This window comes from Myotis brandtii, unplaced genomic scaffold, assembly GCF_000412655.1.
Source record: "Myotis brandtii unplaced genomic scaffold, ASM41265v1 scaffold38, whole genome shotgun sequence".
In the NCBI taxonomy this organism is placed as follows: domain Eukaryota; kingdom Metazoa; phylum Chordata; class Mammalia; order Chiroptera; family Vespertilionidae; genus Myotis; species Myotis brandtii.
In genome coordinates this window covers 3275532-3297252 of record NW_005364596.1, presented here as the reverse complement: position 1 = coordinate 3297252, position 21721 = coordinate 3275532, and the positions used below count along the sequence as shown (strand labels likewise).

The 21721-nt window shown below is 41.1% G+C and overlaps 1 protein-coding gene and 3 long non-coding RNA genes across 4 annotated transcripts in view; 3 read left to right on the top strand and 1 right to left on the bottom strand.

Annotated features, from left to right (window-relative positions):
- Positions 1-16355, top strand: part of LOC106727162 — a 31103-nt gene extending 14748 nt beyond the window's left edge. The window contains exons 2-3 of the long non-coding RNA XR_001363321.1: positions 15568-15678; positions 15843-16355. This is a non-coding gene — a long non-coding RNA (uncharacterized LOC106727162). The remainder of the gene's footprint in view (positions 1-15567; positions 15679-15842) is intronic.
- Positions 956-13362, top strand: LOC106727161. The gene is made up of 3 exons (XR_001363320.1): positions 956-1661; positions 5835-5841; positions 13352-13362. It is a non-coding gene; the product is annotated as an uncharacterized LOC106727161 (long non-coding RNA).
- LOC106727163 lies at positions 4795-10153 on the bottom strand. Its single transcript, XR_001363322.1, has 3 exons — positions 10144-10153; positions 9832-9836; positions 4795-5810 (listed from the first exon to the last, which is right to left on the bottom strand). It is a non-coding gene; the product is annotated as an uncharacterized LOC106727163 (long non-coding RNA).
- Positions 16356-16434: 79 nt separating the features above from the next.
- Positions 16435-21721, top strand: part of SGMS2 (sphingomyelin synthase 2) — a 59246-nt gene continuing 53959 nt past the window's right edge. The window contains exon 1 of the mRNA XM_005872421.2: positions 16435-16602. The gene's annotated coding sequence lies outside the window, so the exon portion shown is untranslated. The remainder of the gene's footprint in view (positions 16603-21721) is intronic.

Genomic DNA, 21721 nt, shown 5'->3' with positions numbered 1-21721 from the left:
CAAAATAAAGGTAATATATGATGTCAGTCCCTAAATTTCATTTCTGTTCCTTTTTTTTTTTTTTTAAAGAGGGAGGGAAGAAGCGGGGGAGAGAGAGATTGACTCCCACACTCGCCTCCACTAGACCAGGAATCGAACCCAGTCTTTTTGTGCATGGGACAATGTTCCACCCAACTGAGCCACGCTGGCCAGGGCTCATTTGTGTTCATTTTTTACCCCATTTGCACAAGCAGTTGAGCCCCTGCCCTACTCTGCCATCATCAATAAGGAAATGAGGCTGGTTTTGTTTGTTTGTTTGTTTTAAATGATGTACTTGAAACATTTCTAAAATGCTATTTGTAAAACTTAGGGTTGCGTACATACTTTTTTATATAAGTAATTAACTGGGTATTTTTGAATTCTAAGACTCCTTTGACATCTTCTGACATAAAACTGAAAAAGAAGGAAAGATTGACAAAATGCTTTTTTAAAAAATATATTTTTTTATTGATTTCAGAGGGGGGAGAGAGAGAAACATCAATGATGGGAGAGAATCGTTGATTGGCTGCCTCCTGTAAGGCCCCTACTGGGGATCAAGCCCACAACCCAGGCATGTGCCCTTGACTGGAATCACCCGGGACACCCCTCAGTCCGCAGGCCAGTGCTCTATCCATTGAGCCACACCAGCTGGGGCGACGAAATGCTTTTTAAAAAAATATATTTTTATTGATTTCAGAGAGAAAGGGAGAGGGGGAGAGAGAGATAGAAACATCAATGATGAGAGAGAATTGCTGATCTGCTGCATTCTGCATGCCCCTACTGGGATCTAGCCCACAACCCGGGCATGTGCCCTGACCTGGAATCCAACTGTGACCTCCTGATTCATAGGTCAATGCTCAACCACTGAGCCACACTGACCAGGTGACAAAATGCTTTTTTTGAATCACTTGCCCTCAAAAAATATTTTTATTTATATTCTAAAGAGAATTTGGGTTGACTCTTTAAACATAACCAGAATTTAATAAATAAAGCTCTCTGATGAGCCGGCTTTATTACTAACTATTTGTTTATAAGCCATGAGTATTACTAGCAGTTTCTAAATATTGTTTCTGGAAGTGGACGTTGTGGAAGTAGTGTAGTGTCAGCGGGGAATTGCCATGGACGCAGTTGTCAGTGAGATGCAGAAGAAGCTGAGGGTGTGACTACAAGGGAAAACTGGAGGTGGAGCTCTGAGATCTAGTCCTTGGTCCGCATCCTTTCTAAGGCTGCGTTCACAGGAAAACGCTCAAACACCCTATACCCTTTGGATTGGGACTGAAGAGTAAAATTACTGTGCAGTGGAGCGCTACTTTACAAAAGGCGTTTGGGTGACCAGCCAGTTTCCCCGTGTAGTTATGAACTACAGATAGAATCCGCAGAAGCCCTCAGAAGGCTGTTTGAAATTGAGATGTTTTAATTTAACATCACATGGAACTTTGCAAATGGCAGAAAAATATCTTTTGGGACCCGGCCATTGTTTCTGTAGTCAGATTTCTGTCTTATTGGCAGATACATTTCATGTTAGCTTCATCTTCTTAGCTGATAGCAAGGCTGTTGGTTCCTTGAGGCACAGGCTTGGGAACCTGTCACTTAGGGAGCTCCATGAAAGGGAGCCTTTGGCTGTGAGAATACTCTGAAGGGATGTTGTAAAGATGTCATCTTGGAAGCAAAGCAGATCTTACGTGTAGTTTCATCAGGGTACAGTTTTGCTGATGGCACATAATAGATTGGTGCTAAGCCCCTCCCTATATGTGCTTGTGCTGCATGCTGAATAAAGCCTTTAATGTCAGCAGGCATAGGATGTGCCCTGCCATCTGGTATACAAAGCATCGCCTTCATGTCTGCTGGAGTGAATATGGACATAGAATATGAAAACCTGTGGGGGCAACGATGGAATTACAGATCTGAACATGTCACAGCACAAATAGAAGTGTTGCCTTGACCACAGATGTTGTTTCATCAACATTAAGCAGTGTTTAGAATGTTCTCTACATTTAGAAGCCTTAAGTGCTTTTGAATTATAAGGCGAATTTAGATCAATGGTTGTGCTTGAGCAAATTGTCATTTGTGTGTGTGTGTTTTAATCCTCATCTATAGAGTGAGGCTATTTTTATTTTTCCATTGATTTTTAGAGAGAGTGGAAGGGGGGAGGAGGGAGAGAGAGGGAGAGAAACATTGATGTGAGAGAGACATTGATTGGTTGCCTCCCACATGCGCCAGTAAGGGTTTGGATCGAACCTGAAATCCTCTAGTGCACAGGCCAATGCTCTAACCACTGGGCACGCTGGCCAAGGCCATTGTCATTTGTTCTTAAAGGACATAACTGAGCGCTGCTTTGCCATTAATGTTTGAGTGTTGCTCTACAGCTTAAATCACAATACTTGGAGTATTTCTCATTTTTATTTTTGAAAAAATAATTGCAATCTTAAATATGAATGTGTTTCTAGGTAATTATGAGAAGTACTTTTTTGTACATTAATAGGCCTTATTTTTTGGATCAGTATTAGGTTTATAGAAAATTGAGCAGAAAGTACAGACAGTGTTTTTATGCCACTGGCTGTCTCATTTTTCATTTCCACCAGCAGTGAATTTCCACCAGAGTTCCTGTTGTTCTGCAGCCTCACCAGCATTTGGTGTTGTCAGTTTTCCAGATTTTGGCCATTGTAATAGGTGTACTGGTTTCTCATTGTTCTTTTAATTTGCATTTCCCTGTGACATATGATGCCGAGCATGTTTTCGTAAGCTTATTTGCCATCTGTATATCTTTGGTGAGCTTCTCAACATTATGTCTGATAATAGCTGTAGGTTTTTTTGCAGATATTTTTTTTTTATCAAGTTGAGGCAATCCCCACCTTTTTTTAGTTTACTAATAGTTTTTATCATGAGTGGATGCTGAATTTTATCAAATGCTTTTTCTGCCTCTGTTGATATCATCATGTGAGTTTTCTCCCTTAGACTTAGTTGAAGTGATAAGATTACAAAAATGGATTTTCAAGTGTTTAATCAGCCTTGCATATCTGGTATAAATCTCACTTAGTCATGGTGTATAATTATTTTCATACACTGTTGGATTCAGTTTGTTGATATTTTGTTGAGGATTTTTGTATCTGTTCATGAGAGATATTGGTCTGTAGTTTTCTTGTAATTTTTTTTCCTGGTGTAGTATTAGGGTAAGGCTGGCCTCACTGAGTGAATTAGGAAGTAGTCTCCCTGTTTCTATCTTTTGAAAGATGTTGTAGAGAACTGGTATAATTTCTTCCTTAAATGTTTGGTAGCATTCACCAGTGAGCCCATCTGGGCCTGGTGCTTTCTGTTTTGGAAGCTTATTAATTATTGATTCAATTTCTTTAATAGCTATAGGCCTATTCAGATGGTTTGTTTCTTGTGTGAGTTTTGACAGATTGTGTCTTTGAAGGAATTGGTCTATTTCATCTATATTTTCAATTTTGTGGGCATAGAGATGTTCATAGCATTCCTTTATTAACCTTTTATCATCCATGGGATCTGTAGTGATGTCCTCCCTTTTATTTCTGATATTAGTAGTTTGTGTGTTCTTTCTTTTTTTCTTAGTTAGTTTGCCTATTGATTTCATTGATCTTTCCAAAGAGCCAGCATTTGGTTTCATTGATTTTTCTCTGTTGGTTTCCTGTTTTCAATTTCATTGATTTGTGCTCTAATTTTGTATCGTTATTTTTCTTCTACTTCCTTTGCATTTAATTTGCTTTTATTTTTTTAGTTTCCTAAGGTATATACTTAGATTATTGATTTTAGATTTTCTTCTCTAATATATGCATTCACTGCTATAAATTGCCCTCAAGCATTGCTTTTTCTACATCCATAAAGTTTTGATAAGTTGCATTTTCATTTTTTATTGAGTTCAAATTGTTTTTAAATTTCTCTTGAGATTTCTTCATTGACCAGTGTATTAATTAGGAGTGTGTAATCTCCAGGTATTTTGGACTTTTCCAGCTATCTGATTTCTAGTTTAATTCCACTGTGGTCTCAGAGAAGACACTGCATGATTTCCATTCTTTTAAATTTATTAAGGTGTGTTTTATGGCTCCGAATATGGTCTATCATAGGGAAATTTCTTGTGCGCTTGAGAAGAATGTGTATTCTGCTGTTTTTGGATGAAGTAGTTTATAGATGTCAATTCAGTCCAGTTGATTGATTGTGTTGGTGAGTTCTCCTGTGTCCCTACTGACTTTCCGCTCGCTGGGTCTGTTAAAGTGACTGTTTAGCCCTGGCTGGGGAGCTCATTTGGTTAGTGTGGTCCTGATATGGGAAAGTTATGGGGTTGATCTCTGGTCAGTGCACATACAAGAATCAGCCAATGAATGCTTACATAAGTGGAGCAACAAATCGATATCTCTCTCTCCATCTCTCACCCCCCCCACGCCCCGCCTCTAAAAAGTCAATAAAATAAAAAAAAAACAAAGTACCATGAAAAGTGAAACATGAGTGTGTATATCCTCACTGGAGAGAGTGCACATGCTTGCCTTTCCTTTATACATTTGTGTCTGTTCAGAAGTGTGATGGGAAACTGGGATTACAGTATTTGCTATCTGTAAACCTTTCTACAAGGATGAATCAGAATTCTACCTTAGACACTTGCAGTGCTTCTCAACCCTCCTAATGCCGCGACCCTTTAATACAGTTCCTCATGTTGTGGTGACCCCCAACCATAAAATTATTTTCGTTGCTACTTCATTGTAATTTTGTTGCTACTGTTATGAATCGTAATGTAAATATCTGATATGCAGGATGTATTTTCATTGTTTGCGACCCACAGGTTGAGAACCGCTGCGTTGGGGGAGGACCTCAAGGGTTCTTTTTCCATGTGCTGCTCAAGCTCACCCTTCTCTTAAAGGTGCCATATTCTGAGATCATGGTATGTTAGCTATCGAAGGCCTGTGGGTTGTACTCTGAAAGCAAGAGAGTAGTATGGTTATTAATAATGGCATTCATAATGTTTACTCCTTAAACTGTTCCTTCCCGTATCCTGAGGTACAGCCTCTGACCACACATGGCTTAAAAGCTCAGAATGAAAGCACGTGGCTGCCTGTTCATTTGGTCACCATCATCATCCATTTTGTGGATGGTCCATTAGACCCTGAAAGATGCCTTGGGCTCCCCCAGCAGCCGAGCTCTGGTTTGAATCTTGCCGCTCACCTCTGACCCCTATCCCTGAAATGTGTCCATCATTTCAGGCCTTTGGGCGCTTTGCTTCATCTTTCTTTGTTTCGCTCAAGGTTCAGTTGCACAGACTTCTAGTGTGCCCCTCATTTACCTTCCTTCTTTCTTCTTCCTCTTTTTCAGTTGTTCTTGGTACTTTAATGTTCCTTTATTTGGACACCAAATAGCTCTTTGGAGTCCTGAAAGTTAACTTTCTTGATTCGCATTTTGTTCTCTAAACATGATCCTTCCTCCAAGGCTTAAAAGAAGACCTCAATTAAAAGATGCTGCTTTGTGATAGAGAGAGTTATGCAAATAAGCCAGTATGTAATCTGTTTGAGGTTGCATAGAAGGAACGTTGGAAACCTGTTTGGTGAGGGTGTCTGATGTGGGTAATAACGGATGAGGTAAACCAAATAAAGTTTTTATAATTAAGTACAGATTATTCCTTTTCTAAAACAAGCTTCTCATAAAATGGAAGCAAACTGCTGATAACTAGTGAGGAGGCTCGAGTAAACAGCCTCTTAGAAATCTTAAGACAACGAAAGATTAGGAGAGAAAAAATAAAAAATTGAGGAAATGTATGGCAGAACCAAGAGACCTGAACGGCTGGGAATCTGCAGGAGACTTCTAAGCAAGAGCTGAAGAGTTAGCGTAAGTTTAGCTCTAGCTCAATTACTCAGGTATAAGCTAGTCTGCTCATTCTGTTAACCTACTCTGGTGTGTACACTACAGGGTCCTTGAAGTTTTCTAATACTTATGTATATCCTGAGGAATTACTCTGTTTCTTCCCAAATATCCCCTCTCCCTCACCGGAGGTGAACTCTCTCTGGAAGCCCTATTTCTAATAATCCCCATCTCCCAAATTTGTCTCTATCTTAATTCATATTTATCCATGTCTAGTTTCATTTTTATTTTCAAAGAGAGAATTTTATTTGAGCAAGAGTAATAATCATAGTAAATATGTACATTTTAATTTTATGGACTATATAATTATGCTATTGTTTACCCAGAGAGGCTAACCTTTTAGCTACCTGGTGCCACATCACCACACATGGCATCTTGCTGAAAAGAAAACTTTTAAGTTTTCAGGACAGGGTATTTTTATTTGCTCGCCCCACACATAGTGACCAAAATGAAAAAAATGAGGTTTACTATTTTTATCCTTAGTACATAATGATATTAAATAGACTGTGTACTTATTGCAATAAACTTCTTTAAGAGACTGTTAATATGGTAGTTGATACTTAAAAATTTGTGTTGGGAGTTCTCAACTCATCTTTTCTTTTACTTGTTAGTGATAATAACAACTCATGTTCATTTCAGAAAATTTTAAACCTGGATAAGCAAAAGGAAAACTTAAGTCATCTATGTATCTATCACCTGTTAACATTTTCATTTTGCATTATCTTTCCAGCATGTTTATGCTTACACATACAACTTTAAAAAAACAAAACACACACACAGAATAGCCCCTGGCTGGTGTGGCTCAGTGGTTGAGGTCGACCTATGAACCAGGAGGTCACAGTTCGATTCCTGGTCAGGGCATATGCCGGGTTTGTGGGCTCAATCTCCAGTGCGGGGTGTGCAGGAGGCAGCTGATCAATGATTCTCATCACTGATGTTTCTATCTCTCTCTCCCTTTCCCTCTGAAATTAATAAAAATATATTTAAAGAAATTTAAAAAAACAGAATAAATAGGATCATACATATATTGTTTTGTACATCTGACTATATTATGAACTTGTCCCTGTCGCTAGACAGGGTAAAGACGTAGTTTCATATTCCATTGTATCCATCCCCCACCATTTATTTAAGCAGTCCCCTGTTGTTGGACACTTCATTATTTCCAGTTTTTCACTGTTATTAACAGTGTCAGAGACTCAGAGCTTAATGTTTGTTCACATTCTTAGTGTACTTATAAAATATTAGAAATGTATTTTCCAATAGTCCTGGAGAGCAGCTTGATGATTTTGGGGGGCGCCGATTTAATATGCAACACATAGTAGCTCGCTTTTTTGATTTGCGTTTCTTTGTTCACCAATAAGAGTAAACACTTTTGCTTTGCCGCCTCTCCATCAGAGAGGATGGCGCCCACCTGGCCCCAGCTTAAAATCTATTTCTGCATCTTGGTCTTTCTTTAATTTCTTAATCCCCAGCTCCTCCACTCAGCAAATGGACTGTTTCCTTTTCCATGCGGGACATGGAAAAGAGAGAAACAGCCCCCCACATCTATCACCTGTTAACATTTTCATTTTGCATTATCTTTCCAGCATGTTTATGCTTACACATACAACTTAAAAAAAAACCCCACACAGAATAGCCCCTGGCTGGTGTGGCTCAGTGGTTGAGGTCGATCTATGAACCAGGAGGTCACAGTTCGATTCCTGGTCAGGGCATATGCCCGGGTTGTGGGCTCAATCCCAGTGTGGGGTGTGCAGGAGGCAGCTGATCAATGATTCTCATCACTGATGTTTCTATCTCTCTCTCCCTTTCCCTCTCCCTTTCTCTCTGAAATTAATAAAAATATGTTTAAAGAAATAAAAAAAACCAGAATAGGATCATACATATATTGTTTTGTACATCTGACTATATCATGAACTTGTCCCTGTCACTAGACTGGGTAAAGACGTAGTTTTATATTCCATTGTATCCATCCCCCACCATTAATTTAAGCAGTCCCCTGTTGTTGGACACTTCGTCATTTCCAGTTTTTCACTGTTATTAACAATGTCAGAGACTCAGAGCTTAATGTTTGTTCACATTCTTAGTGTACTTATAAAATATTAGAAATGTATTTTCCAATAGTCCTGGAGAGCAGCTTGATGATTTTGGGGGGCGCCGATTTAATATGCAACACATAGTAGCTCGCTTTTTTGATTTGCGTTTCTTTGTTCACCAATAAGAGTAAACACTTTTGCACTTTCACTGTAAAGGTATAAAGGGGTTATTTCCTTTTGTTGCAGAAGGTCTGAAAGCATTTCAGTAAGTTAAATAATTATTTAAGTTTCACTGTACATGACCTTCATGTCACTCTAAGGAGTTTTAGGAGTCCAGGCGTAGCAATAACAACTTTGTGTCAAGAAAGAAAGAATTAGATCGGCAGTTGTTTCTTCATGGAAGACCCAACAGAAAAACTATAGAAAGCAGAGGTTGCCAGATACAGGGCATTTTAATCTGTTGTTCAACCTTACTCTCTGGACTTAAAAAAAAATCTTATTTCTGGGATGTTTTGAATGCAACCTGTATTAGGCAGAGGAAAGTACAGAGTGAACTTTCAAGATATTTTAAATTTAAGTCTATAATTAGAAAACACTGTTTGAGTTCTCATGATACTATTTTATCCTGAAATCATCCATCTAAATTAGTGGGTCATTCCTCCCGCTCCGTTTTCTCCCTCCTCCTCTCTCAGATCTGCTTCTGAAAACCTTCAAGGCATCCATGGGCTTTGTAGTATTCACGTCCTTCCCTTCCCCCTCCTTTGTAAGATTGCTTCAGTGATGTCCTCTTCCTTGCAAGGAGCTCACCTGGGACTTCTCAGGAGCACAGCTGGCTGTCTTGTAAAGAGGAAGTTAGTGCACAGGCAGCTGTGTGCCAGGAAGACAGCAGAAAAACTAACAGGTGTGGTCGCTTCCCTCATGGAGTTTGCAGTCTGACAGAAGAGAGACAGGTTAAGCTTTACCAATACAGTGGGGCCTTGACTTATGAGTTTAATTCGTTCCGAGACCGAGCTCGTTAAGGAGCTCGTTAAGGAGCTCCTTAACTCAAATTACTCTGTCAACTCAATGCAAAAAATCAGCCGAGAGACAGCTGGTATCTCAAAAAACTCGTTAGTCAGGACACTCGTAAGTCAAGGCCCCACTGTACTTGATTAAATAATTACAAGGAGCAAACTGTGATGGTGGAGAAAACATGTGGAACCACGTGGAGCTGATGAAGGGGCTCTATAATATAAATTCAAAGTAAACATCATTACATAAAAGGGTACGGTCTTTTTTTTTTTTTAGTTTTATTCATTTCATGATACTATTTTATCCTGAAATCATCCATCTAGTTTGCCCACGGCTGGTCTAGGACAGTGATGGCGAACCTTCTGAGCTCGATGTGTCAGCATTTTGAAAAACCCTAACTTACCTCTGGTGCCGTGTCACATATAGAAATTTTTTGATATTTGCAACCATAGTAAAACAAAGACTTATATTTTTGATATTTATTTTATATATTTAAATGCCATTTAACAAAGAAAAATCAACCAAAAAAATGAGTTTGCGTGTCACCTCTGACACCCATGTCATAGGTTCGCCATCACTGGCTAGGAGGTGGTGTTTGCCCAGGGTGCGTAGGGTTCATCTTACGTGCATCTCTCACTCTCCTTCCTTGCGGAATGCTGAGGCCTGTGAACTGCAAGTGGAGATACCTCTTTCTTCTTTCTTTGGTGGCTTTAGCGATACCCCGCAAGTATTAAAATGAAAATACGTTGCTACAGTTGATTAACAACTTTAAGATGAACACTATTTCATCTGAAGAAAAATTATTTAAAAAATTAGCCTTAAGTGCAGCATACTTTGGCCAATGGGTTGAAAAAGGTGGCCACATTGCTGGGACATCAGCTCATCCGCAGCCGTGGGGACTAGCCACGGAAGCTCAGCTGCATCGTGCCTTCCACGTGCAGTACGGGAACATCCGAAGGAACGAAGGTCCCTTTTTAGCTACGATTTGTTCTCTAATAACTAGTCTTTTAAAAAAATGTTACCTGTTTTCCAACTTACCATAGAATGTGCCTGAACCACAAGAGTTTTCATAATTGGAAGCCCCCCGTGTAACTGTTAGGTAGAACCTGAGGTAACTGTGACAAATGGGAATCTTTTTCTGAGCTGTTTTATCCCCTGAGATGATTATGGCTGTTCCTTCGCCAGACAGTGACTCCCATGTCCTTTAGACTTAAAACACAGCCTCGTGGGGGAAATCGCTTTTCAACGCATCAGGTTTACTTGGTATGTGGCCGTATTTTTGTCACTTCCTGACGTTAGAGAACTTGTCCCACCAATTTGGAACTGCCGCTCCTCAGCCTATTGGAAGCAGGGCTGGGGAGATGGGCATAAGGGGAGGGGGGCGGTCTGGAGCAGCTATTTCCCTGTCATTAGAGGTGCTTATGTGACCCCATTGCCATAGTTCTTCCCAAAGAGACTCTAGAAACTTAGGCTTTGGAATTTACTGAGGGGCACAATGAACTACTATCGTGTAATGTCTTATGGGAGTCTACCTGGTCTTGCTGTTGCTCACTGTCTCTTGTGTACAGACGTGAAGGGACTATATTAGAGCTATATGAAGAAAAGCTTGTTTTCCCTGCTTCCTCCCAACACACATGGGTAGACATGCACACTCTTTCTCAGAGTCTGGAACAAGGAGTTGAGAGCCAGAGTCATTTCGTAAGACGTAACTAGTACTAGTACACTCGATTACCCCTGGTCGGGTCTCTGTTTTAGTCAGCTAACACATGGATAGTGCATACTGTATGCCAGGTGTTGTTTCTAAGCTTTTCATAAGCACTAACTCCTTCAGGGCTCTCAAAGACCCTCTGAAGTTAGTGCTGTTGTTTTCCCTACTGACAGATGAGGAAACTGAGGCACAGGGTATTGTGCCGGGAGTCCCACAGGAGCTGAGTGTGATGCTGGGTTTCAGAATCCTTGCTCCCAGCCCCTGAGCTTTGCTGCCTCGACAGGGATTCCCTCCCAGGAGCAGGTGGGACAGCCTCCAGTCACAGAAATGCCAGCCCTCTTCCAGCTCGTCTGTGGTCAAGGACCCCTGGCCTCTGTTTCTGGCTCTCTGACTCTGCATTGTTCTTTTCACGGTCATATTTCATATGTTATATACTTTATTCTTTTCTGAAGTTATGCATGGTACATAGATGCAGCTGTTTCCCTGCCATTAGAGCTGCTTATGTGTATGCCGTTGCCTTGGCTTCTTCCCAAAGAGACTCTAGAAACGTATGCTTTGGAATTTACTGAGGGGCACAATGAACTACTATCATGTAATGGGAGTCTACCTGCTCTGTGCTATTGCTCACTGTCTGTTGTGTACAGACGTGAAGGGACCATATTAGAGCTACGTGAAGAAAAGCTTGTTCCCCCTGCTTCCTCCCAACACACGCAGGGATGGACATCTGTTATATACTTTATTCTTTTCTGAAGTTATGCATGGCACATATACGTAAAATTAATATAAATCATGAATGTCTGTGACACTTTAAAAAATGGGACCTTTTTAAACATGACACAACATTAGAATGTATACAAAAAGAACCTTTGGACTAGTAAGCACAAATTTGTATTCTACCACACACCCCCTTTTTTCTTTAAAAACAACATTTTTTTAATATATGTTTATTGATTTCAGAGAGGAAGGGAGAGGGAGAGAGAGATAGAAGCATCAATGATGAGAGAGAATCGTTAATCAGCCGCCTCCTGCACACCTCCTACTGGGGATTGATCCTGCAACCGGACATGTGCCCTGAGTGGGACTCGAACCAGCGACCTCTTTGTTCATGGGTCAACGTTCAGCCATTGAGCCACAGCAGCCAGGCAAGGGCACACATTTTGAATATGACTGGATGAAAGTCACATTTAGCCATGTAATTGAATAAAATCTGTGAGCTGACAACATTATTAGTGTAATTAATACCATGTCATAAATAATTATAATCATCCACAGACTTAAGTTATGGCCCAAGACCTGCTATCTGCTTGTTCATTTGGCTTGTGCTTCCTACCTAAGGAACAAAATGTTGCTGTTTTATGAGCTACTTTGACTTCAGCTTCTCCCAGTTTGACGCTCTGGGCTTGTTTCTATATATGGCCGGGTGTGTAGGTATCCAAAAAGCCTTGGCCCTTGGGGATGTGTCTCCTTGAGAAATCTCTTTGTTAGTCCAGTTCTTACTTGAGCAGGCATTTCTCTAAAGCTTGATTTTCAAGCTTTCCTTCTCCTGGCACGCATTACTAGCATTCTGTGGCACACCAAAAATATTGTATTTTTTGCTGATCTGACAAAAAAAAAAAAGATATAATTTTGCATCCAAAAAGCCTTGGCCCTTGGGGATGTGTCTCCTTGAGAAATCTCTTTGTTAGTCCAGTTCTTACTTGAGCAGGCATTTCTCTAAAGCTTGATTTTCAAGCTTTCCTTCTCCTGGCACGCATTACTAGCATTCTGTGGCACACCAAAAATATTGTATTTTTTGCTGATCTGACAAAAAAAAAAAAGATATAATTTTGCCTCATTCATACCAGACAAGTATTGTCTTTTTTTTTTTTTTTTTTTTTTTTTTTTTTTTCCTTTTTTCCTGAGCACCTCAATATAAAACTAAACACTGGTGAACTGTGCTATTGTCATTTTTTAATGTGACAATCCAAAGGAAAAGAGATCAGTGCCCCTGACTAAATAGTCAGGTATTGCATGTTTTGAAAATTCGTGCGGCACACCGTTTGAAAACGGCTGCTCTGAACTAATTTAACTCGACTTCATAAATAGGTAATTAAATCAATTCTTATGATAGAGCAGCCCAAGTTGGCAGGTACAAAGCAAAACCCAGTGAGATCTTTGGTGGGTGTTACCACTCCCGCAGTCACTGGAGGCAGGCACAGGTGCCGTTTGGGGTCCCTGAAGGCTGCATTTGTAAGCACCTTCAATATTAAGGGCCACATGACCCCTTTGGTTCGTTTACTACCTGACTGAATATACATTATTTTTCCCTAATAGAATCTCAGTGCTGTAGAAATGTCTCAATTATGGGGACCTCTGAAGGGTTTAAAGTAGGAGAGTAGAATTTTAGAAAGACGGATGTGGAAATTCGGGGGTGGGGTGAGGAAGAGATTGCTGTCACCCAGGGGAAACATGACAGCGGCTGGGAGCAGGGTCAGGTGAGTGGGGATGGGAGTGAAGTCGAGAGAGAGGGGAGCCAATAGCTGGAGTAACGTTCCCCGTGAAACGAGAAAAACACCCTCCAAGGACGGGTAGTCCTTCCAGAGGGTTAGACACGTCCTGCCGAGAGTGTGGTATAGGGTGTGAAATATGAAACTAAGCTGCTTACCTCTATGGTGGGCCTTACTGGAACAGGGCATTTTTGATCAGTAGAAGTGTATTTCATCTCCACACTGCATTTCAGGCACACTTCTGGTCTTTTATTTTTATAACAGTTTTATTGAGATACAATCACATACCATAAAACCCACCCTTTTAAATAGGATAATTCGGTGGTTTTACAGAGTTGTGTAACCATCCCCACCACTAGGTTTAGAACATATGCATCCCCCGCAAAAAGAAACCCATTCTCTTTCACTCCCTGTTTCCCGCTACCCCCAGCCTCTGGCAACCACTAATCTACTTTCTGTCTCTGTGGATTTACCTATTCTGCACCTTTCACTTAAATGTGGTCTTTTGAAACTGGCTTCTTTCATTTAGCATAATGTTGTCAGGGTTCACCTACACTGAAGCATGTATCGCCGCTTCATTCCTCTTTATTGCCAAATAGTTTTCATTTATAAGATGCACCGCATTTTGTTTACCCACTCATCAGTTGGTGCACATTTGGATTGTTTCCACTCCTTGGCTATTAGGAATTATGCTGCAGTCAACATTTTCGTACAAGTTTCTGTGTGGACGACTGTTTTCGTTTTCCATGGGTATATTCCTAAGAGTGACACATTCATTCTTGAGTCTCTGCCAGCAGTTGAATATTTTTGGTGAAAGTGATATCTCAATAGAAGATCAGTTTCTGGTTGCAGATAGGTATCTATCCTGGGACTGTTAAACATGGATTTTAACAAAATTTGTAAGGTGGTTAAAAGATACATAGATCAACTGTCAGGTGTGTGTGTGTGTGTGTGTGTTGATCTCAGGCTGTGCTCTTAGGATATTCATATTGTGGTTCTAGGAACTGTAGACCTGGATTTTGGCAGCATATGTTTACTTCCACCCACAAGCCAGACTTAAGTTACTTAAAATCCATTAAAAGAGGAGAGGGAGCGATGAATAGACAAGAGAACGAAGGATTTTTAGGACAGTGAAACTGCTCTGTATGATGCCATAATGATAGGTACATGTCATTATAAATTTGCCAAACCTTGTAGAAAGTACACACCAAGAGTGAGCCCTAATGTACAGTAAACTATGTGATACTGGGTAATAATGCTGTGTCCGTGTAGGTTCCTCAGTTATAACAAATATACCACTCTGTGGGGGATGTTGAAAATGGAGGGGGCTATGCATGTGTGGGGGCAGGGGAACTATGAGAAATCTCTGTGCTTTCTGCTCAGTGTTGCTATGAATCTGAAATGGTTCTAAAAAATAAAGTCTATTTTAAAAATCCACTAAACCAGCGGTTCTCAACCTGTGGGTCGCGAACAATGAAAATACATCCTGCATATCAGATATTTACATTACTATTCATAACAGTAGCAAAATTACAGTTATGAAGTAGCAACGAAAATAATTTTATGGTTGGGGGTCACCACAACATGAGGAACTGTATTAAAGGGTCGAGGCATTAGGAAGGTTGAGAACCCCTGCCACAGCAGCTGTATGTATTTCAAAGGGAACCTTCCACCATTTGGTTTGAAGGCGACAGATTGTATACAGATAGTCTCCTGTTTGCCCTTACATCGCGGCATTAGGAAGGTTGAGAACCACTGCCACAGCAGCTGTATATATTTCAAAGGGAACCTTCCTCCATTTGGTTTGAAGGCGACAGATGTATACAGGTAGTCTCCTGTTTGCCCTGTATGCAGCCGGTCCCTCTGCCTCTGTGCAAAGCCCTGGGTGGCCTGGCCTCTGCCCTGTGCCTTTCTTTACTCCTTGATCATATGGCCTTTCTATTCTTCTACACCTACCTGGCTCATTCTTGCTCAGGGCCTTTGAACCAGCTCCTCCTTAGCCTGGAGTGCTGTTCTTCCATGGACCACCCCCCACCCCCCCAATCCTCTTAACAACGTTCCCTCAGAGAGACCTCTTGACTGCTTGCTCTAAATCAGTCACATCAGCCCTGGTCTTATTTGACTGACTTCTCTAGGTGACATTTACCACAATCTTCTTGTTTATCTGCTGGTTTGTTCCATGTGAGAAGGTGAGCCTGTGAGGGAAGGGAATGTGCCTTCCTCTCCTGCTGCACCTCCAAACAGTGTCTGTCGTGTAGTAAGGAGATGTCCATGGGATGAATGGCCAAGTTGCTTTTCTCCTCCTGAGATGCTGGTACCTGTTAGCGCCTGTGTCTTCCTGGGGGCAGGGTCAGATAGCTCTTGATTTCACTGCCACCCCCAGGAAACCAACAAAACATAACAATAAAGCATCATCGTTATTTAACCTCTCACTTTTTCCACCTTGTAGAGCTACCCTCCTCTGCCCCACACTACTCTTCGAAGAAAGGATCTGCTGCGAGACAGAGTGTCAACTGCTGTGAGGACCAGGGTGGGATTCGCTTGGCACCATCTGCAAACAGTAGGTTTGGGGCTTCCTGGCACTATGTCATACATATAATTTGCATCAGTGGAAGGTTGGCTGCCTCCCAATTGTCCTGCAACTTCTCTGCTAGCTTCTGTTTTCCAGTTAAGAAATTTCTTTCATAAATGCCTTAGCAATGAGAATGTCTATTTTATTCTCAGGAGAGGCTTAGATTTCAAGCTTCCTTGAGTGCTTGAAATCGGGTACATGGCTGCTTCCTTTATCATTGGATTGTTGTCCTAAATGCCAGCAAGAGAAATAGAGGTAACACCAAAATGTTCTGACTTCTTCCCATTACTGCCAAGAGGTTCTTCTGCACCTACCTGGCTCATTCTTGCTCAGGGCCTTTGAACCAGCTCCTCCTTAGCCTGGAGTGCTGTTCTTCCATGGACCACCCCCCACCCCCCCAATTATCCTCTTAACGTTCCCTCAGAGAGACCTCTTGACTGCTTGCTCTAAATCAGTCACATCAGCCCTGGTCTTATTTGACTGACTTCTCTAGGTGACATTTACCACAATCTTCTTGTTTATCTGCTGGTTTGTTCCATGTGAGAAGGTGAGCCTGTGAGGGAAGGGAATGTGCCTTCCTCTCCTGCTGCACCTCCAAACAGGGTCTGTCGTGTAGTAAGGAGATGTCCATGGGATGAACGGCCAAGTTGCTTTTCTCCTCCTGAGATGCTGGTACCTGTTAGCGCCTGTGTCTTCCTGGGGGAAGATAGCTCTTGATTTCACCGCCACCCCCAGGAAACCAACAAAACATAACCATAAAGCATCATCGTTATTTAACCTCTCACTTTTTCCACCTTGTAGAGCTACCCTCCTCTGCCCCACACCACTCTTCGTAGAAAGGATCTGCTGTGAGACAGAGTGTCAACTGCTGTGAGGACCAGGGTGGGATTCGCTTGGCACCATCTGCAAACAGTAGGTTTGGGGCTTCCTGGCACTATGTCATACATATAATTTGCATCAGTGGAAGGTTGGCTGCCTCCCAATTGTCCTGCAACTTCTCTGCTAGCTTCTGTTTTCCAGTTAAGAAATTTCTTTCATAAATGCCTTAGCAATGAGAATGTCTATTTTATTCTCAGGAGAGGCTTAGATTTCAAGCTTCCTTGAGTGCTTGAAATCGGGTACATGGCTGCTTCCTTTATCATTGGATTGTTGTCCTAAATGCCAGCAAGAGAAATAGAGGTAACACCAAAATGTTCTGACTTCTTCCCATTACTGCCAAGAGGTTCTTCTGCACCTACCTGGCTCATTCTTGCTCAGGGCCTTTGAACCAGCTCCTCCTTAGCCTGGAGTGCTGTTCTTCCATGGACCACCCCCCACCCCCCCAATTATCCTCTTAACGTTCCCTCAGAGAGACCTCTTGACTGCTTGCTCTAAATCAGTCACATCAGCCCTGGTCTTATTTGACTGACTTCTCTAGGTGACATTTACCACAATCTTCTTGTTTATCTGCTGGTTTGTTCCATGTGAGAAGGTGAGCCTGTGAGGGAAGGCTGGATTACCCCCCCCCCCCCCCATTATTATCCTCTTAAGTAACATTCCCTCAGAGAGACCCCCTAGACTAAGTAACTGCCTCAGCTGTGCATTAAGAAAAGTTAGTCATGCTTGGCCATGTGGTTCAGTGGTTAAGCATCAACCTATGAACCAGGGAGGTCATGGCTCTATTCCCAGTCAGGGCATATGCCCCAGTTTTGGGCTTGATTCCCAGTAGCGGGTGTGCAGGAGGCAGCCGATCAGTAATTGTCATCATTGATGTTTCTATCTCTCTCTCCCTCTCCCTTCCTCTCTGAAATCAGTAAAAATTTATTTTTTAAAAAAAGTTTGTGGTACTAAAGATCTTCAAAGAAGCATCAATCAACTCTGCACCTATTCAGCAACTTTACTGCAATCATTACTAGCAAAATCATTCTGCTTTATAGTTATTTAAACCAAGGTTAAAACGGAGTGGTAATTACATCCATTCCATGTCCATTAAGGAGGAAGGAGGTTTTCTCTTTTGTGATTGACATTTGCAAGTCAATTCACTGTCTATACCAATTTGGATTTAATTTCAATGATAATTTTATTCTTGAAAATAAAAATATCAGTTGCATTTTTAATGCAAAATATTTTCTCTCCTCTACATATATAAGCCCCTTATGACTGGGGCTCATTTGAGTCTTACGATAGCCATTTTTTTTCATCATTACTAATTAGTGTGGTGTTTGCCTAAAAAGACCAGTCCTAAGATGCACTCCAGGGCCTTATAATTCCAAGTTAATCAAAAAGAAATTTTTATGAATATTTAAGAGTTACTGTTCAGCACAACATTCTATAGGCTTATTTGTCTTCGGTAAAATTCAAAATAATTCTAGGAATGTTGCTGGGATTTGAATCCCTATATCAGGCAGATACTAGGAATGACAACCATTTCTAAATGTTTGACCCCAATGATGTCTCTCCCTTTGTCTGGTGGTGTCTGTCCCATTGCAGCTGGGCAAAGAACAGAATTCATTTATCCTACAGATACCTACTGAATGATTTCTGTGCCTGGCACTTTTTAGTGTTGAGAACAAGGCAGTGAACAAAGCAAACTCCCTGCTTTCGTGGAGCTTTAAAGAAGCTTCCGAATGTCCTCAGCAAACACATGAGAGAAGGGAGGTGCAGAGAACTTGACTCACTCCCAGGTGTCTTGGGGAACCCCCTTCAAAATGGCAGCCAGACCCAAGATGAAAACATTATTAGAACCTGGTTTGGAAAACAAGATAAATGCAACCTTATGCTCTAGATCAGCGGTTCTCAACCTGTGGGTCGCCAACCTGTAGGTCGCAACCCCTTTGGGGGTGGAACAACCCTTTCACAGGGGTCGCCTAAGACCACCAGAAAACACATATATAATTACATATTGTTTTTGTGATGAATCACTATGCTTTAATTATGTTCAATTTGTAACAATGCAAATACATCCTGCATATCAGATATTTACATTACGATTCATAACAGTAGCAAAATTACAGTTATGAAGTAGCAACAAAAATAATTTTATAGTTGGGGGTCACCACAACATGAGGAACTGTATTAAAGGGTCGCAGCATTAGGAAGGTTGAGAACCACTGCTCTAGATTAATCATTGCAAAAATATAGAAGCCTATTAAAACAACAAATAAAAAGATGCCAGGTTGGGCTTAGGAAAGAAAGAGGAATTACTTCTCAAGTATACTATTTCAATACATTTTTTTCAGGTTTGCAGATTCTGCCCAAATTCTGCCTCTACCATCCCCTCCCAGCTTCCATTGCCAGTGTCTAATGCATCCTGCCTGTTTCTCCATGCACAGACAAGCAAATGTGACTATGAATTCATCTTGGCTCCCTTCATAAAGTAAAAGATAACAAACTATACCTCTCTGCAATATATGTCTTCTAGTGTATGTAGGAGCATTCATCACGTTAGTACTAAGAGAGCTTCCTCATTCTTTTTTTTGTTTTTCTCCACAGTTACAGAGTAGTCCATTGTATGGATGTACCACAATTTAAATAGTGACCTATTGATAGGCATTTGGGTTGTGGCCAATCCTTTGCTCTTAAACAATGCTGCAGTAAATAACTTTGCACATAGGTTATTCAGCATGTATGCAATGATATCTGTGTAAATTTTCAAAGTAGAATCACAAGTTATAAGGTTTGTGTATACTTCTGATAGATAATATCAAATTGCCTCCCAGAGGGGGTTTTTCTTATTCTCAGCATTGCTAGGAATGTGTGAGAGGAACGGTCCAGGGACTGGATCTTTGCCAGTCTGGTAGGTTAAATGGTGTCTCAGGAGTTTCAATATAGGAATATTATTTGTTAGAGTTTTCAGTGGTGCTTCTTTTTTTAAAGAAGAAAATGCATAGAATTTGGCTGTTTTTATTGTACAAGTGGACTACTAAAGGCCATCTTAAATCTTCTATTATGTAATTCAAAATAATGCTTGTTCATGTTAAAAATGCTCCATTTTAAATTCTGAAAACACAGGATGAAAATGCTTCTCAGGCTCATGATGTACCTAGGTGACCTGCTGGAGAAAGTCCTTTTCTCCTGTAGTTTGGTCCTATATGATATAGAGAATTGAAATAGGACAGTGTACAAAATGAGGTATCACAGTGGGCCTGAGACAACTGTCCTTAGTTAGACAGGCCTGCTTGTAAGGTTGGCTCTTGGCTAGCCTCTGGGAATTTAGATTTGAGTAGGGTTTCCACCATAATGTCTCTGGGCCTGAACTGTTTGTGCAGACAGTAATATTTATGTTGAATATCTGCTTGCCTTCTGGGAGGAATTGGGGTAAATGCCTGGCAGGTGCCTATGTGGCCAGCCCAGTAAAAACCCCAGGCACTGAGTCACTAATGAGCATCCCTGGCAGATAGCATTTCACAGGTGTTATCACAGCTGTTGGGGAATTAAGTCTGACCTATGAGATTCCGCTGGGAAAAGGCCCTTGGAAGCTCACTGCTGGTCTTCCCGGACTTTGCTCCATGTGCCTTTTTCCTTTGCTGATGTTGCTTTGTGTCCTTTTCCTATAACAAATAGCCATGAATACAACCAAATGCTGGTCCTCTGAGTCTTCCCAGTGAATCACTGAACTGGAAGTGGTCTTGGGAACCCTGACACAGTTAGTGTTGCAAAGATTTTAATATTCTGTCTGCAGTGTTAGTGGTGAGTGACACAAAAAATTTAAGCATGCAATTAACTGACCTTTGGCATTATATCTTGACTTGCAGTCTGTGTTCTGTTGTAAAATCTGTAATCCCTCAGGTTCCTGAGCAGTGATTTAGCATTTACATCTACAAATGGAGGCAACAAGAAGGCTGCCGGGTATTGAACGGTTTTATGTTTAGTGCCAAATCCACAACTGGTCCTTTGATCCTCCCAATGTTCATATTCAGGCTTAAAAGTTTCTTGCTTTAATTTTCTATAATTTGATGATTGGATAAATGCATTTACTCAAATTCCTTTGGATTTATAGCCACAGGATTTTAGTTAGGCGGTCTGATTTCTAACCCTGCTCTCATTCTAAAACTTACCTACAAGTAAATAATCCTAGAGACTTCACTCAGGGCAGCAGATCTTTATGTATAAATTAGTGGCCCGGTGCATGGATTCATGCACATTGAAAGGAAATTAATTAGAATAAATATTTTAATATCGCTATTCGCCCTTTCTCTATAATAGAAGTGTCAACCAAATTCACGATCGACAATGACAGATTGAAACACACACTTGTGATTGGCACCAGTGAGAGCTTTATATGTATTGCACATGTGAAAGTCAACTTAGCCTTTTGTATATAGAGAATAAACTTGCTTAATTAGACCAGCTTTCTGATTTAGCTAAACTTTTTTCAGCCCAGTGAAGCACCCCAACTTCTCTTTCAGGTAATTGTCAGCAACACAGTAGTAAATATCAACACGAAGCAGATTATTATTGTAGATCACGCAGGGAAAACAAAGTGTGAAATATTTAACTGCAGCAGTGTTTGACTATATTCTGCACAGTGAGAAAACCTGAAGTCATTTTCAAGGTCCACCATTTCTTCTTTTCAGTCGGGTCAAGTTTCTTTTTTAATCTCCATTTTCCGGCTAATGAAAAGAAAATAGGATTCCACCAAGTCTCCTATCTACCTACTCCAGCACTTCTGTGAGGATCAAATGAGATGAGGCAGGGAAAAATGCTTCACAGACATTTGGTTAAAGTGTGAAATGTTTGCACCTCGCTATAAAGCAGGTCATGTTCCTGGGCTGAAGAAACTGTAAGGAGGCTAGTTGTCACTAAGGAGAGGAAGCCAGATGTTGCTACATGATGTTATTACCCGGACAGACACTTCGCATATTAGCCTTTTATATATATAGACTAGAGGCCCGGTGCACAAAAATTTGTGCACTCTGGGGGGAGAGGGGGTCCCTCAGCCCGGCCTGTGCCCTCTCGCAGTCTGGGACCCCTCGGGAGATAACGACCTGCTGGCTTAGGCCTGCTCCCGGGTGGCAGAGGGCAGGCCCAATCCCTAGGTGCAGCCCCTGGT